Source organism: Syngnathus typhle, unplaced genomic scaffold, assembly GCF_033458585.1.
Source record: "Syngnathus typhle isolate RoL2023-S1 ecotype Sweden unplaced genomic scaffold, RoL_Styp_1.0 HiC_scaffold_89, whole genome shotgun sequence".
In the NCBI taxonomy this organism is placed as follows: domain Eukaryota; kingdom Metazoa; phylum Chordata; class Actinopteri; order Syngnathiformes; family Syngnathidae; genus Syngnathus; species Syngnathus typhle.
Window position 1 is genome coordinate 1 of NW_026871995.1, and position 15,000 is coordinate 15,000.

Genomic DNA, 15,000 nt, shown 5'->3' on the forward strand with positions numbered 1-15,000 from the left:
AATGTTACCCGGCTTTTGAGCTCTCCTGTCCGGCGTGGGTTTGCGTCAGCGGCCGGTGTCATTTACTCGTCGTGCCGACCGGAGGGAGGCCACTCCCCGCCGCAGCTGAACAGTCATCCCGGCCTAGTGGAGGTCTGCGCAGGGGGGGTCTTCCTTGAAATGTTACCCGGCTTTTGAGCTCTCCTGTCCGGCGTGGGTTTGCGTCAGCGGCCGGTGTCATTTACTCGTCGTGCCGACCGGAGGGAGGCCACTCCCCGCCACAGCTGAACAGTCATCCCGGCCTAGTGGAGGTCTGCGCAGGGGGGGTCTTCCTTGAAATGTTACCCGGCTTTTGAGCTCTCCTGTCCGGCGTGGGTTTGCGTCAGCGGCCGGTGTCATTTACTCGTCGTGCCGACCGGAGGGAGGCCACTCCCCGCCACAGCTGAACAGTCATCCCGGCCTAGTGGAGGTCTGCGCAGGGGGGGTCTTCCTTGAAATGTTACCCGGCTTTTGAGCTCTCCTGTCCGGCGTGGGTTTGCGTCAGCGGCCGGTGTCATTTACTCGTCGTGCCGACCGGAGGGAGGCCACTCCCCGCCACAGCTGAACAGTCATCCCGGCCTAGTGGAGGTCTGCGCAGGGGGGGTCTTCCTTGAAATGTTACCCGGCTTTTGAGCTCTCCTGTCCGGCGTGGGTTTGCGTCAGCGGCCGGTGTCATTTACTCGTCGTGCCGACCGGAGGGAGGCCACTCCCCGCCGCAGCTGAACAGTCATCCCGGCCTAGTGGAGGTCTGCGCAGGGGGGGTCTTCCTTGAAATGTTACCCGGCTTTTGAGCTCTCCTGTCCGGCGTGGGTTTGCGTCAGCGGCCGGTGTCATTTACTCGTCGTGCCGACCGGAGGGAGGCCACTCCCCGCCACAGCTGAACAGTCATCCCGGCCTAGTGGAGGTCTGCGCAGGGGGGGTCTTCCTTGAAATGTTACCCGGCTTTTGAGCTCTCCTGTCCGGCGTGGGTTTGCGTCAGCGGCCGGTGTCATTTACTCGTCGTGCCGACCGGAGGGAGGCCACTCCCCGCCACAGCTGAACAGTCATCCCGGCCTAGTGGAGGTCTGCGCAGGGGGGGTCTTCCTTGAAATGTTACCCGGCTTTTGAGCTCTCCTGTCCGGCGTGGGTTTGCGTCAGCGGCCGGTGTCATTTACTCGTCGTGCCGACCGGAGGGAGGCCACTCCCCGCCGCAGCTGAACAGTCATCCCGGCCTAGTGGAGGTCTGCGCAGGGGGGGTCTTCCTTGAAATGTTACCCGGCTTTTGAGCTCTCCTGTCCGGCGTGGGTTTGCGTCAGCGGCCGGTGTCATTTACTCGTCGTGCCGACCGGAGGGAGGCCACTCCCCGCCACAGCTGAACAGTCATCCCGGCCTAGTGGAGGTCTGCGCAGGGGGGGTCTTCCTTGAAATGTTACCCGGCTTTTGAGCTCTCCTGTCCGGCGTGGGTTTGCGTCAGCGGCCGGTGTCATTTACTCGTCGTGCCGACCGGAGGGAGGCCACTCCCCGCCACAGCTGAACAGTCATCCCGGCCTAGTGGAGGTCTGCGCAGGGGGGGTCTTCCTTGAAATGTTACCCGGCTTTTGAGCTCTCCTGTCCGGCGTGGGTTTGCGTCAGCGGCCGGTGTCATTTACTCGTCGTGCCGACCGGAGGGAGGCCACTCCCCGCCACAGCTGAACAGTCATCCCGGCCTAGTGGAGGTCTGCGCAGGGGGGGTCTTCCTTGAAATGTTACCCGGCTTTTGAGCTCTCCTGTCCGGCGTGGGTTTGCGTCAGCGGCCGGTGTCATTTACTCGTCGTGCCGACCGGAGGGAGGCCACTCCCCGCCGCAGCTGAACAGTCATCCCGGCCTAGTGGAGGTCTGCGCAGGGGGGGTCTTCCTTGAAATGTTACCCGGCTTTTGAGCTCTCCTGCCGGGCGTGGGTTTGCGTCAGCGCCCGGTAACATTATGGAAGCTAAAAGAAAGAAAAAAGAAACAAATCTAAGTGCGATTGCTGGTGTCTAAATACATTTTGCATAATAATTTGGAACACGGGACCGTGTTCCAAATTATTATGCAAGTGATATTTATCTCAGATTTTCCTAAATAGCTTTACTCGTCGTGCCGACCGGAGGGAGGCCACTCCCCGCCGCAGCTGAACAGTCATCCCGGCCTAGTGGAGGTCTGCGCAGGGGGGGTCTTCCTTGAAATGTTACCCGGCTTTTGAGCTCTCCTGTCCGGCGTGGGTTTGCGTCAGCGGCCGGTGTCATTTACTCGTCGTGCCGACCGGAGGGAGGCCACTCCCCGCCACAGCTGAACAGTCATCCCGGCCTAGTGGAGGTCTGCGCAGGGGGGGTCTTCCTTGAAATGTTACCCGGCTTTTGAGCTCTCCTGTCCGGCGTGGGTTTGCGTCAGCGGCCGGTGTCATTTACTCGTCGTGCCGACCGGAGGGAGGCCACTCCCCGCCGCAGCTGAACAGTCATCCCGGCCTAGTGGAGGTCTGCGCAGGGGGGGTCTTCCTTGAAATGTTACCCGGCTTTTGAGCTCTCCTGTCCGGCGTGGGTTTGCGTCAGCGGCCGGTGTCATTTACTCGTCGTGCCGACCGGAGGGAGGCCACTCCCCGCCACAGCTGAACAGTCATCCCGGCCTAGTGGAGGTCTGCGCAGGGGGGGTCTTCCTTGAAATGTTACCCGGCTTTTGAGCTCTCCTGTCCGGCGTGGGTTTGCGTCAGCGGCCGGTGTCATTTACTCGTCGTGCCGACCGGAGGGAGGCCACTCCCCGCCACAGCTGAACAGTCATCCCGGCCTAGTGGAGGTCTGCGCAGGGGGGGTCTTCCTTGAAATGTTACCCGGCTTTTGAGCTCTCCTGTCCGGCGTGGGTTTGCGTCAGCGGCCGGTGTCATTTACTCGTCGTGCCGACCGGAGGGAGGCCACTCCCCGCCACAGCTGAACAGTCATCCCGGCCTAGTGGAGGTCTGCGCAGGGGGGGTCTTCCTTGAAATGTTACCCGGCTTTTGAGCTCTCCTGTCCGGCGTGGGTTTGCGTCAGCGGCCGGTGTCATTTACTCGTCGTGCCGACCGGAGGGAGGCCACTCCCCGCCGCAGCTGAACAGTCATCCCGGCCTAGTGGAGGTCTGCGCAGGGGGGGTCTTCCTTGAAATGTTACCCGGCTTTTGAGCTCTCCTGTCCGGCGTGGGTTTGCGTCAGCGGCCGGTGTCATTTACTCGTCGTGCCGACCGGAGGGAGGCCACTCCCCGCCACAGCTGAACAGTCATCCCGGCCTAGTGGAGGTCTGCGCAGGGGGGGTCTTCCTTGAAATGTTACCCGGCTTTTGAGCTCTCCTGTCCGGCGTGGGTTTGCGTCAGCGGCCGGTGTCATTTACTCGTCGTGCCGACCGGAGGGAGGCCACTCCCCGCCACAGCTGAACAGTCATCCCGGCCTAGTGGAGGTCTGCGCAGGGGGGGTCTTCCTTGAAATGTTACCCGGCTTTTGAGCTCTCCTGTCCGGCGTGGGTTTGCGTCAGCGGCCGGTGTCATTTACTCGTCGTGCCGACCGGAGGGAGGCCACTCCCCGCCACAGCTGAACAGTCATCCCGGCCTAGTGGAGGTCTGCGCAGGGGGGGTCTTCCTTGAAATGTTACCCGGCTTTTGAGCTCTCCTGTCCGGCGTGGGTTTGCGTCAGCGGCCGGTGTCATTTACTCGTCGTGCCGACCGGAGGGAGGCCACTCCCCGCCACAGCTGAACAGTCATCCCGGCCTAGTGGAGGTCTGCGCAGGGGGGGTCTTCCTTGAAATGTTACCCGGCTTTTGAGCTCTCCTGTCCGGCGTGGGTTTGCGTCAGCGGCCGGTGTCATTTACTCGTCGTGCCGACCGGAGGGAGGCCACTCCCCGCCACAGCTGAACAGTCATCCCGGCCTAGTGGAGGTCTGCGCAGGGGGGGTCTTCCTTGAAATGTTACCCGGCTTTTGAGCTCTCCTGTCCGGCGTGGGTTTGCGTCAGCGGCCGGTGTCATTTACTCGTCGTGCCGACCGGAGGGAGGCCACTCCCCGCCGCAGCTGAACAGTCATCCCGGCCTAGTGGAGGTCTGCGCAGGGGGGGTCTTCCTTGAAATGTTACCCGGCTTTTGAGCTCTCCTGTCCGGCGTGGGTTTGCGTCAGCGGCCGGTGTCATTTACTCGTCGTGCCGACCGGAGGGAGGCCACTCCCCGCCACAGCTGAACAGTCATCCCGGCCTAGTGGAGGTCTGCGCAGGGGGGGTCTTCCTTGAAATGTTACCCGGCTTTTGAGCTCTCCTGTCCGGCGTGGGTTTGCGTCAGCGGCCGGTGTCATTTACTCGTCGTGCCGACCGGAGGGAGGCCACTCCCCGCCACAGCTGAACAGTCATCCCGGCCTAGTGGAGGTCTGCGCAGGGGGGGTCTTCCTTGAAATGTTACCCGGCTTTTGAGCTCTCCTGTCCGGCGTGGGTTTGCGTCAGCGGCCGGTGTCATTTACTCGTCGTGCCGACCGGAGGGAGGCCACTCCCCGCCACAGCTGAACAGTCATCCCGGCCTAGTGGAGGTCTGCGCAGGGGGGGTCTTCCTTGAAATGTTACCCGGCTTTTGAGCTCTCCTGTCCGGCGTGGGTTTGCGTCAGCGGCCGGTGTCATTTACTCGTCGTGCCGACCGGAGGGAGGCCACTCCCCGCCGCAGCTGAACAGTCATCCCGGCCTAGTGGAGGTCTGCGCAGGGGGGGTCTTCCTTGAAATGTTACCCGGCTTTTGAGCTCTCCTGCCGGGCGTGGGTTTGCGTCAGCGCCCGGTAACATTATGGAAGCTAAAAGAAAGAAAAAAGAAACAAATCTAAGTGCGATTGCTGGTGTCTAAATACATTTTGCATAATAATTTGGAACACGGGACCGTGTTCCAAATTATTATGCAAGTGATATTTATCTCAGATTTTCCTAAATAGCTTTACTCGTCGTGCCGACCGGAGGGAGGCCACTCCCCGCCGCAGCTGAACAGTCATCCCGGCCTAGTGGAGGTCTGCGCAGGGGGGGTCTTCCTTGAAATGTTACCCGGCTTTTGAGCTCTCCTGTCCGGCGTGGGTTTGCGTCAGCGGCCGGTGTCATTTACTCGTCGTGCCGACCGGAGGGAGGCCACTCCCCGCCACAGCTGAACAGTCATCCCGGCCTAGTGGAGGTCTGCGCAGGGGGGGTCTTCCTTGAAATGTTACCCGGCTTTTGAGCTCTCCTGTCCGGCGTGGGTTTGCGTCAGCGGCCGGTGTCATTTACTCGTCGTGCCGACCGGAGGGAGGCCACTCCCCGCCGCAGCTGAACAGTCATCCCGGCCTAGTGGAGGTCTGCGCAGGGGGGGTCTTCCTTGAAATGTTACCCGGCTTTTGAGCTCTCCTGTCCGGCGTGGGTTTGCGTCAGCGGCCGGTGTCATTTACTCGTCGTGCCGACCGGAGGGAGGCCACTCCCCGCCACAGCTGAACAGTCATCCCGGCCTAGTGGAGGTCTGCGCAGGGGGGGTCTTCCTTGAAATGTTACCCGGCTTTTGAGCTCTCCTGTCCGGCGTGGGTTTGCGTCAGCGGCCGGTGTCATTTACTCGTCGTGCCGACCGGAGGGAGGCCACTCCCCGCCACAGCTGAACAGTCATCCCGGCCTAGTGGAGGTCTGCGCAGGGGGGGTCTTCCTTGAAATGTTACCCGGCTTTTGAGCTCTCCTGTCCGGCGTGGGTTTGCGTCAGCGGCCGGTGTCATTTACTCGTCGTGCCGACCGGAGGGAGGCCACTCCCCGCCACAGCTGAACAGTCATCCCGGCCTAGTGGAGGTCTGCGCAGGGGGGGTCTTCCTTGAAATGTTACCCGGCTTTTGAGCTCTCCTGTCCGGCGTGGGTTTGCGTCAGCGGCCGGTGTCATTTACTCGTCGTGCCGACCGGAGGGAGGCCACTCCCCGCCGCAGCTGAACAGTCATCCCGGCCTAGTGGAGGTCTGCGCAGGGGGGGTCTTCCTTGAAATGTTACCCGGCTTTTGAGCTCTCCTGTCCGGCGTGGGTTTGCGTCAGCGGCCGGTGTCATTTACTCGTCGTGCCGACCGGAGGGAGGCCACTCCCCGCCACAGCTGAACAGTCATCCCGGCCTAGTGGAGGTCTGCGCAGGGGGGGTCTTCCTTGAAATGTTACCCGGCTTTTGAGCTCTCCTGTCCGGCGTGGGTTTGCGTCAGCGGCCGGTGTCATTTACTCGTCGTGCCGACCGGAGGGAGGCCACTCCCCGCCACAGCTGAACAGTCATCCCGGCCTAGTGGAGGTCTGCGCAGGGGGGGTCTTCCTTGAAATGTTACCCGGCTTTTGAGCTCTCCTGTCCGGCGTGGGTTTGCGTCAGCGGCCGGTGTCATTTACTCGTCGTGCCGACCGGAGGGAGGCCACTCCCCGCCACAGCTGAACAGTCATCCCGGCCTAGTGGAGGTCTGCGCAGGGGGGGTCTTCCTTGAAATGTTACCCGGCTTTTGAGCTCTCCTGTCCGGCGTGGGTTTGCGTCAGCGGCCGGTGTCATTTACTCGTCGTGCCGACCGGAGGGAGGCCACTCCCCGCCACAGCTGAACAGTCATCCCGGCCTAGTGGAGGTCTGCGCAGGGGGGGTCTTCCTTGAAATGTTACCCGGCTTTTGAGCTCTCCTGTCCGGCGTGGGTTTGCGTCAGCGGCCGGTGTCATTTACTCGTCGTGCCGACCGGAGGGAGGCCACTCCCCGCCACAGCTGAACAGTCATCCCGGCCTAGTGGAGGTCTGCGCAGGGGGGGTCTTCCTTGAAATGTTACCCGGCTTTTGAGCTCTCCTGTCCGGCGTGGGTTTGCGTCAGCGGCCGGTGTCATTTACTCGTCGTGCCGACCGGAGGGAGGCCACTCCCCGCCACAGCTGAACAGTCATCCCGGCCTAGTGGAGGTCTGCGCAGGGGGGGTCTTCCTTGAAATGTTACCCGGCTTTTGAGCTCTCCTGTCCGGCGTGGGTTTGCGTCAGCGGCCGGTGTCATTTACTCGTCGTGTCCACCGGAGGGAGGCCACTCCCCGCCGCAGCTGCAGCGGCAGCTTTGAAACGTCATCCCGGCCCCCTGGAACTGTGCGCGGGGGGGGCGATGCGTCCCGTGCGAGGTACCAGGTCGCGCTGCGCCGTCTGCCTGGCCGCTTTGGGCCCGCTGGAAGTCTATTAAAGCTCCGCGATCTCCGCCTCGGTGCTTAAAAAGCGTCCATCCGCTCTCCTGGAGCTTCTTTCGGTCATCTCGTCCGCGTGCACGGCCTGCCGGTGGCACCGGCTGGAGCTCCGCAAAAAGCTCCATTTCTGTTAAAAATGCTTAGCCGCGTCCCTGGAAGCCCAATCGGGCGTAGAAAGTGAGGGGGAAGGCCCCCAAAGCACCGGCTGGAAGTCCCAAAAAAGCTCCATGATTGGTCAATAATGCTTAGCCGCCTCCCTGGAAGCCTAATCGGGCATAAAAAGCTAGGCGGAACGGCCCCAAAGCTCCACACGGAAGTCCCAAAAAAGCTCCATGATTGGTCAATAATGCTTAGCCGCCTCCCTGGAAGCCTAATCGGGCATAAAAAGCTAGGCGGAACGGCCCCAAAGCTCCACACGGAAGTCCCAAAAAAGCTCCATGATTGGTCAATAATGCTTAGCCGCCTCCCTGGAAGCCTAATCGGGCATAAAAAGCTAGGCGGAACGGCCCCAAAGCTCCACACGGAAGTCCCAAAAAAGCTCCATGATTGGTCAATAATGCTTAGCCGCCTCCCTGGAAGCCTAATCGGGCATAAAAAGCTAGGCGGAACGGCCCCAAAGCTCCACACGGAAGTCCCAAAAAAGCTCCATGATTGGTCAATAATGCTTAGCCGCCTCCCTGGAAGCCTAATCGGGCATAAAAAGCTAGGCGGAACGGCCCCAAAGCTCCACACGGAAGTCCCAAAAAAGCTCCATGATTGGTCAATAATGCTTAGCCGCCTCCCTGGAAGCCTAATCGGGCATAAAAAGTTAGGCGGAACGGCTCCAAAGCTCCACACGGAAGTCCCAAAAAAGCTCCATGATTGGTCAATAATGCTTAGCCGCCTCCCTGGAAGCCTAATCGGGCATAAAAAGTTAGGCGGAACGGCCCCAAAGCTCCACACGGAAGTCCCAAAAAAGCTCCATGATTGGTCAATAATGCTTAGCCGCCTCCCTGGAAGCCTAATCGGGCATAAAAAGTTAGGCGGAACGGCCCCAAAGCTCCACACGGAAGCGCAAAATCAGCCTCACGGAAGTTCGAAAAAAGCTCAAAAATTTTCTAAGTGCCAACGGCTCATTCGCCGTAATGTGTCCGCTCCGCGCTGGTTCCCCGGTCGGCCGCGAATAGCGCAAAATCAGCCTCACGGAAGTTCGAAAAAAGCTCAAAAATTTTCTAAGTGCCAACGGCTCATTCGCCGTAATGTGTCCGCTCCGCGCTGGTTCCCCGGTCGGCCGCGAATAGCGCAAAATCAGCCTCACGGAAGTTCGAAAAAAGCTCAAAAATTTTCTAAGTGCCAACGGCTCATTCGCCGTAATGTGTCCGCTCCGCGCTGGTTCCCCGGTCGGCCGCGAATAGCGCAAAATCAGCCTCACGGAAGTTCGAAAAAAGCTCAAAAATTTTCTAAGTGCCAACGGCTCATTCGCCGTAATGTGTCCGCTCCGCGCTGGTTCCCCGGTCGGCCGCGAATAGCGCAAAAATCAGCCTAAGTGCAGTACCAACCTTGGCGTGTTGGTGCGCCAGAGTACGATGAGTTGGTCCCCCTAGTCACTGTACTCATTACCTTTACCCCCTAATCGCAAAATATAGTCAGAACGTATATGCAGAAGACTATTTTTTTCTTTTTTAAAATTTTCTAAGTGCCAGCGGATGCTGGCACACGAACTGTCCGAGCTACGACGGTTCTCCGGTCGGACAGCGAGGGTGAAAAAGCGGTCCTAAAATCACCGAGGGCTGCCGCACAAGTTGTCCGAGTGGCGACGGTTCCCCGGTCGGCCACGAATGTCGAAAATTCGGCCTCTCCACCACGGAGGTCGGTGAGAATTTCAGAATATTTTCTAAGTGCCAACGGCTCTTGCGCCGTAAAGTGTCCGCTTTGCCTGGTTCCCTCGGTCGGCCACAAATAGCGAAAAATCAGCCTCTCCTTCTGGAGCTCGCCTAAGTGCCAACGGCTCTTGCGCCGTAATGTGTCCGCTTTGTCTGGTTCCCTCGGTCGGCCACAAACGGCGAAAAATCAGCCTCTCCTTCTGGAGCTCGTGCCAACTTTGGCGAATATTTTCTAAGTGCCAACGGCTCTTGCGCCGTAAAGTGTCCGCTTTGCCTGGTTCCCTCGGTCGGCCACAAATAGCGAAAAATCAGCCTCTCCTTCTGGAGCTCGCCTAAGTGCCAACGGCTCTTGCGCCGTAATGTGTCCGCTTTGTCTGGTTCCCTCGGTCGGCCACAAACGGCGAAAAATCAGCCTCTCATTCTGGAGCTCGTGCCAACTTTGGCGAATATTTTCTAAGTGCCAACGGCTCTTGCGCCGTAATGTGTCCGCTTTGCCTGGTTCCCTCGGTCGGCCACAAATAGCGAAAAAATCAGCCTCTCCTTCTGGAGCTCGCCTAAGTGCCAACGGCTCTTGCGCCGTAATGTGTCCGCTTTGCCTGGTTCCCTCGGTCGGCCACAAATAGCGAAAAAATCAGCCTCTCCTTCTGGAGCTCGCCTAAGTGCCAACGGCTCTTGCGCCGTAATGTGTCCGCTTTGCCTGGTTCCCTCGGTCGGCCACAAACGGCGAAAAATCAGCCTCTCATTCTGGAGCTCGTGCCAACTTTGGCGAATATTTTCTAAGTGCCAACGGCTCTTGCGCCGTAATGTGTCCGCTTTGCCTGGTTCCCTCGGTCGGCCACAAATAGCGAAAAAATCAGCCTCTCCTTCTGGAGCTCGCCTAAGTGCCAACGGCTCTTGCGCCGTAATGTGTCCGCTTTGTCTGGTTCCCTCGGTCGGCCACAAACGGCGAAAAATCAGCCTCTCATTCTGGAGCTCGTGCCAACTTTGGCGAATATTTTCTAAGTGCCAACGGCTCTTGCGCCGTAATGTGTCCGCTTTGCCTGGTTCCCTCGGTCGGCCACAAATAGCGAAAAAATCAGCCTCTCCTTCTGGAGCTCGCCTAAGTGCCAACGGCTCTTGCGCCGTAATGTGTCCGCTTTGCCTGGTTCCCTCGGTCGGCCACAAATAGCGAAAAAATCAGCCTCTCCTTCTGGAGCTCGCCTAAGTGCCAACGGCTCTTGCGCCGTAATGTGTCCGCTTTGCCTGGTTCCCTCGGTCGGCCACAAACGGCGAAAAATCAGCCTCTCATTCTGGAGCTCGTGCCAACTTTGGCGAATATTTTCTAAGTGCCAACGGCTCTTGCGCCGTAATGTGTCCGCTTTGCCTGGTTCCCTCGGTCGGCCACAAATAGCGAAAAAATCAGCCTCTCCTTCTGGAGCTCGCCTAAGTGCCAACGGCTCTTGCGCCGTAATGTGTCCGCTTTGTCTGGTTCCCTCGGTCGGCCACAAACGGCGAAAAATCAGCCTCTCATTCTGGAGCTCGTGCCAACTTTGGCGAATATTTTCTAAGTGCCAACGGCTCTTGCGCCGTAATGTGTCCGCTTTGCCTGGTTCCCTCGGTCGGCCACAAATAGCGAAAAAATCAGCCTCTCCTTCTGGAGCTCGCCTAAGTGCCAACGGCTCTTGCGCCGTAATGTGTCCGCTTTGCCTGGTTCCCTCGGTCGGCCACAAACGGCGAAAAATCAGCCTCTCATTCTGGAGCTCGTGCCAACTTTGGCGAATATTTTCTAAGTGCCAACGGCTCTTGCGCCGTAATGTGTCCGCTTTGCCTGGTTCCCTCGGTCGGCCACGAACGGCGAAAAATCAGCCTCTCCTTCTGGAGCTCGCCTAAGTGCCAACGGCTCTTGCGCCGTAATGTGTCCGCTTTGCCTGGTTCCCTCGGTCGGCCACAAATAGCGAAAAACCAGCCTCTCCTTCTGGAGCTCGCCTAAGTGCCAACGGCTCTTGCGCCGTAATGTGTCCGCTTTGCCTGGTTCCCTCGGTCGGCCACAAATAGCGAAAAACCAGCCTCTCCTTCTGGAGCTCGCCTAAGTGCCAACGGCTCTTGCGCCGTAATGTGTCCGCTTTGCCTGGTTCCCTCGGTCGGCCACAAACGGCGAAAAACCAGCCTCTCCTTCTGGAGCTCGCCTAAGTGCCAACGGCTCTTGCGCCGTAATGTGTCCGCTTTGCCTGGTTCCCTCGGTCGGCCACAAATAGCGAAAAACCAGCCTCTCCTTCTGGAGCTCGCCTAAGTGCCAACGGCTCTTGCGCCGTAATGTGTCCGCTTTGCCTGGTTCCCTCGGTCGGCCACAAACGGCGAAAAATCAGCCTCTCCTTCTGGAGCTCGCCTAAGTGCCAACGGCTCTTGCGCCGTAATGTGTCCGCTTTGCCTGGTTCCCTCGGTCGGCCACAAATAGCGAAAAACCAGCCTCTCCTTCTGGAGCTCGCGCCAACTTTGTCAAAAAATTTCTAAGTGCCAACGGCTCTTGCGCCGTAAAGTGTCCGCTTTGCCTGGTTCCCTCGGTCGGCCACAAATAGCGAAAAATCAGCCTCTCCTTCTGGAGCTCGTGCCAACTTTGGCGAATATTTTCTAAGTGCCAACGGCTCTTGCGCCGTAATGTGTCCGCTTTGCCTGGTTCCCTCGGTCGGCCACAAATAGCGAAAAATCAGCCTCTCCTTCTGGAGCTCGCCTAAGTGCCAACGGCTCTTGCGCCGTAAAGTGTCCGCTTTGTCTGGTTCCCTCGGTCGGCCACAAACGGCGAAAAATCAGCCTCTCCTTCTGGAGCTCGTGCCAACTTTGGCGAATATTTTCTAAGTGCCAACGGCTCTTGCGCCGTAAAGTGTCCGCTTTGTCTGGTTCCCTCGGTCGGCCACAAATAGCGAAAAATCAGCCTCTCCTTCTGGAGCTCGCGCAAGTGCCAACGGCTCTTGCGCCGTAAAGTGTCCGCTTTGTCTGGTTCCCTCGGTCGGCCACAAATAGCGAAAAATCAGCCTCTCCTTCTGGAGCTCGTGCCAACTTTGGCGAATATTTTCTAAGTGCCAACGGCTCTTGCGCCGTAATGTGTCCGCTTTGTCTGGTTCCCTCGGTCGGCCACAAATAGCGAAAAATCAGCCTCTCCTTCTGGAGCTCGTGCCAACTTTGGCGAATATTTTCTAAGTGCCAACGGCTCTTGCGCCGTAATGTGTCCGCTTTGTCTGGTTCCCTCGGTCGGCCACAAATAGCGAAAAATCAGCCTCTCCTTCTGGAGCTCGTGCCAACTTTGGCGAATATTTTCTAAGTGCCAACGGCTCTTGCGCCGTAAAGTGTCCGCTTTGCCTGGTTCCCTCGGTCGGCCACAAATAGCGAAAAATCAGCCTCTCCTTCTGGAGCTCGCGCCAACTTTGTCAAAAAATTTCTAAGTGCCAACGGCTCTTGCGCCGTAAAGTGTCCGCTTTGCCTGGTTCCCTCGGTCGGCCACAAATAGCGAAAAATCAGCCTCTCCTTCTGGAGCTCGCGCCAACTTTGTCAAAAAATTTCTAAGTGCCAACGGCTCTTGCGCCGTAAAGTGTCCGCTTTGCCTGGTTCCCTCGGTCGGCCACAAATAGCGAAAAATCAGCCTCTCCTTCTGGAGCTCGCGCCAACTTTGTCGAAAAATTTCTAAGTGCCAACGGCTCTTGCGCCGTAAAGTGTCCGCTTTGTCTGGTTCCCTCGGTCGGCCGCAAATAGCGAAAAATCAGCCTCTCGCCCGTCAGGTACCAGGCGTTGGGGTACCAGGGGTAAGTGCAGTACCAGCTTTGGTCTGTTGGTGCGCCAGAGTACGATGAGTTGGTCCCCCTAGTCACTGTACTCATTACCTTTACCCCCAAATCGCAAAATATAGTCAGAACGAGTGTGGGGAACACAAGTTTTGGCCCCGAGAACCAGGCGGCTGGTGTCTCTAGCGATGTGTTCCCCCCCAAAAAGTGTTCACATGCTCGGACAGCGAACCTAGGAGCTACCGCAAAGCACTCTGGAAGTGCAAGAGCGAAAAATTTTCTAAGTACAAAAACTCTCGAAAATTTTCAAAGTGTCACAGTGCTCGAAAATTTTCAAAGTGCTACATGCTTTCCATCCAAGGAAGGAATAGTGGAGGACCGGCCGCCTCCTTAAACACAAGCCGGCGGAACGACGGGGAGGACCGGCCGCCTCCTTAAACACAGGCCGGTGGAACGTTTGGCAGAATTCTTCTCGTGGAGGACCGGCCGCCTCCTTAAACACAAGCCGGCGGAACGACGGGGAGGACCGGCCGCCTCCTTAAACACAGGCCGGTGGAACGTTTGGCAGAATTCTTCTCGTGGAGGACCGGCCGCCTCCTTAAACACAGGCCGGTGGGAACGGTTGGCAGAATTGCGTGACGGCCGCCTGCTCCCGGCGTCCGCACGTGAACGAACACCCCCTCCCGGGGACGGCCGTCTGCTCCCGACCGCCGTCCTTCACCCCCTCACCTTCCGGACCCCCGTCTGCTCCCGGCGGGCCTCCGAGTACCCCCACCTTCTCCCGAACTGACCGACAGGCAATGAGACCCGCCTTGGTAGGGCCCCCACCGGCCCCGGCTCGCGCCGGCGTTGGGTGGACGGTTCCTCCCCACTTGCGGGTCGCTCTCCACGGAGGACCGGTCGCCTCACTAAACATAGGCCGGGCGAAAATCTGCGAATGTTATACATCCAAGGAGGGAGGACCGGCCGCCTCCTTAAACCACCGGCCGGGCGAAAATATGCGAATGTTATACATCCAAGGAGGGAGGACCGGTCGCCTCACTAAACATAGGCCGGGCGAAAATCTGCGAATGTTATACATCCAAGGAGGGAGGACCGGCCGCCTCCTTAAACCACCGGCCGGGCGAAAATCTGCGAATGTTATACATCCAAGAAAGGAAGGAAGGAGGGAACCGGCCGCCTCCTTAAACACAGGCCGGGCGAAAATCTGCGAATCTTATCCATCCAAGGACGGAGGACCGGCCGCCTCCTTAAACACAGGCCGGTAGGAACGGTTGGCAGAATCGCGTGACGGCCGCCTGCTCCCGGCGTCCGCACGTGAACGAACACCCCCTCCCGGGGACGGCCGTCTGCTCCCGGCCGCCGTCCTTCACCCCCCTCAGCTTCCGGACCCCCGTCTGCTCCCGGCGGGCCTCCGAGTACCCTCCCCTTCTCCCGAACTGACCGACTGGCACTCATGACCCGCCTTGGTAGGGCCCCCACCGGCCCCGGCTCGCGCCGGCGTTGGGTGGACGGTTCCTCCCCACTTGCGGGTCGCACTCTAGCGCCTCGGCCGCCGCGAGAGCGTGCGCTACGCGCCGCCCCCGCAGGCCTTGGCGCGACCGAACGGCAGCGAGACCGAGACGCCCCGAATCACCCACCTAGAGGAAATCAACGGAGGCCGAGCGCGCGATCCGATTGCGGCACGCCGCGTGGGTGTCCGCCGGCCGCGCCGGTCTACCGCGAATGCTGTTTCTCAAACCCTTGCCTAACCAGACGGCACCGCGGGATGTGTTGTCGCAACTCTGCTCGACTATCCGAATAGCCTTTCCCGACTACCGCGTTGCGGGAGGCGTCTTTCGTGCCGCCGGTGGCGTATGACCTTCCGCGAGAGGCGTGCGGGCTCGGGGGGGCCGCAACGACCGAGTCTGACTCGGACGGGGCGCAGCTTCCCTCCCGGTCACAGCAATAAGCGCCGAACGCAGCGTTGGTCACCAGCCACCCCGGCGGGTTCGTCGGGAGCGCCGGTACCCTTCCGTAGCTAGTTGCCAGCTGGCCACAGCGGGCCGCACCGACCGAGTCTGACTCGGACGGGGCGCAGCTTCCCGTCTGGGTGACAGCGGCGCTGAGGACGGCGGGGCGGCCGGAACCCCTTCGACCCCCCGGCTCCCACCAGTGTCGATCAAACTCCGCATCCTGGCCGTAGCGCGAGACCGGCGGGCCGCAACGACCGAGTCTGAC